Here is a 3,070-nt window from a genome sequence, read left to right on the forward strand (position 1 = left end):
TCCTGTTTTATAACCAGAGTCTCCTTTCGGAGAGCGTGATTCTTGTGTCTAGATCTATATGCGACTGATGATCCCGCACCCTGGCTGGTAGCTACAGCACGACCGGCAGGTTATGGGTGATAAACGTCATATCTTTTCTACGCCTGAAGAACGTCGAGGCATGCAATTCATTAATAGCACGGTTATGAAAACTCACATGATAAACGGCAATACATTATTTTTACGCGAAATCAATATCATATTTATTTTACGTAATTACTCAGCTCTTCAAATGGTTTTATTTTCGAATAAAACTACATGTTACAAAACTAAGTATGACATATATACTTGTACTTTTGGTCTTAGGATATATAAGACTACAAATCAGTTTTTATGGAAAATATAGGATTTTCCGGGATAGATACGATTACTTTACAAACAAAACAGTTTACAACTCAGTTTTAATGGAAAATATAGGATTTTCTGGGATGGATACAATTACTTTACAAACAAACAACTTACGACTCACTTTATAGAAAATATCGGATTTTCTAGAAACAAACGTGATTTCATCTCATTGAATGGCATATATTTTCATACAAATGTTTATGAACTCACCAACTTAAATGTTGACACTTTTTCTCTCAAATAACTTGTATTCTCAGGAAACCGGTAAAACAGGTTATCAACAGCTTATGAAGATTAGACGCTAAGGCGTTAAGAAAATCTTTTGACATCATAATGTAATTGATATTTTGGAAACATGTAACGCATACAATGATGTAACTTTTCAATTACGTATGTGATGGTTGTGTTTACTTTCTTTACTATTCAATTGTTATCATACTGCACATGATGTCCTCCGCCCCCGAATGTTTCCACCGTTCAGGTTTGGGGGTGTGACAGTTTTATCCCCCCGTTAGAGGGAATTTCGTCCCGAAATTAATTCTAAAGTGAGTACTCATGGACTAGGGAAAAGATGCGGGTACTTTTGTTGCATCTGGTCTTCTCACTCCCAAGTGAATTCAGGTTCCTACTTGGCATTCCAGCGAACCTTCACTATTGGTATGCGACTTTGTTTCATTCGTTTGACTTCCATATCCATGATTTATACTGGCTCTTACACAAAGTTAAATTATCGTTTATCTCGATTTCGTCAATTGGAATCACAAGAGTCTCGTCGGATAGACACTTCTTTAGATTTGACACGTGGAAGATAGGGTGTACATTATTAAGTTCTTGGGATAGTTGGAGTTTATAAGCTACAAGACCAATCCTTGCGAGGATTTCAAATGGTCCGACGTACCTTGGATTTAGTTTTCCACGCTTTCCGAAGCGTATCATGCCCTTCCAGGGTGAGACCTTTAACAGGACATGGTCGCCAACCTGAAATTCCAAGGGTTTTCGTCTCTTGTCTGCGTAGCTCTTTTGTTGATCTCGAGAGGCTTTCAGACGTTCACGAATTTGAACAATCTTCTCAGTCGTTTCCATGATGATTTCCGGACCAGTGAGAGTGTTGTTAGGAACTTGTCCTTTAGCTAACTGTGTATCACCCACTTCTGCCTAGCACATAGGTGATCTGCAATTGTGGCCATAGAGGGCTTTAAATGGAGAAGCCTTGATGTTGGTGTGGTAACTGTTGTTATATGGGAACTCGACAAGTGGTAAATGGGTATCCCACGCTTTACCAAAGTCAATCACACAAGCTCTCAACATGTCTTCTAGTGTCTGGATAGTTCTCTCACTCTGCCCGTCTGTTTGTGGGTGGTAGGCTGTATTCATGTCCAACCTAGTTCCCATGGATTTTTGAAGTGAGTGCCAGACCCGAGAGGTAAATCGGCTATCTCTGTCGGAGATAATAGATATTGGTACTCCATGTAATTGTACTATTTCCCTGATGTATGTTCTGGTCAGTTTTTCCATCTTGTAAGTTTCTTTAATTGGCAGGAAGTGTGCAGACTTGGTTAACCGGTCAACGATTACCTAGATTGTATCAAGACCACCCGTTTTCTTGTGTAATTTGGTTATGAAATCCATTGTAATCTGTTCCCACTTCCACTCAGGTATTTCTGGTTGTTGTAGTAAACCTGAGGGCTTTTGGTATTCTACCTTTCACTTTGGCGCAAGTCAGACACTTGCCCACGTAGGTAGCAATTTCTGCTTTCATGTTTGGCCACCAATATAATTTCTTAAGGTCCAAATACATCTTGTCTGAACCTGGATGAACAGAGTATCGAGGTTTGTGTGCTTCGTTCATGACAACTTTGCTGAATCCACCAAACTTTGGTGTCCAGATCCGATTAATGAGATAACGAACTCCGTCACCCTTAATTTCTAGGTTTTTATCCATTCATCTTAGAGTTTCATCGGTCACGTTTTTTGGTTTCAGGGCTTCCAATCGAGCTTCTTTAATTTGTATAGATAGATGGGAATGGATAGTCATGGTTAGTGTTTTTACTCTGCAACTTGAGTACTCTTTACGACTAAGAGCATCTGCTATTACATTGGCTTTGCCGGGATGATAACGAATTTCACATTCGTAATCATTGAGTAGTTCAACCCATCGTCGTTTTCTCATATTTAGCTCCTTCTGATCGAATATGTATTGAAGGCTTTTGTGGTCTGTAAAGATGGTACACTTAGTGCCGTAGAGGTGGTGTCTCTATATTTTTAGAGCAAACACTACTACTCCCAGCTCAAGGTCATGAGTAGTGTAGTTGACCTCGTGAGTTTTTAGCTGTCGTGAGGCATAAGCGATAACTTTTCCTCGCTGCATAAGTACACATACATGCCCTTGATTGGATGCATCGCTAAATACAATGAAGTCTTCTGTCCCTTCAGGAAGAGACAAAATAGGCGCGCTGCACAGGGCTTGCTTCATAGTTTGGAATGCAGTGTCTTGTTTCTCCCCCCAGCTGAAAGTTACACCCTTCTGAGTCAGTGTAGTAAGTGGTTTAGCGATCCTTGAGAAGTTCTGTATGAATCTGCGGTAATAGCCAGCAAGGCCTAAGAATTGGCGAATTTTAGTTGGCGTTTTTGGTGCTGACCAGTTCTTGATTACTTCAGTTCTTGATTACTTCAATTTTGGAGG

The sequence above is a fragment of the Lactuca virosa genome, chromosome 6 (genome assembly GCF_052849685.1).
Source record: "Lactuca virosa cultivar CGN04683 chromosome 6, Lactuca_virosa_CGN04683_v6, whole genome shotgun sequence".
Lineage (NCBI taxonomy): Eukaryota > Viridiplantae > Streptophyta > Magnoliopsida > Asterales > Asteraceae > Lactuca > Lactuca virosa.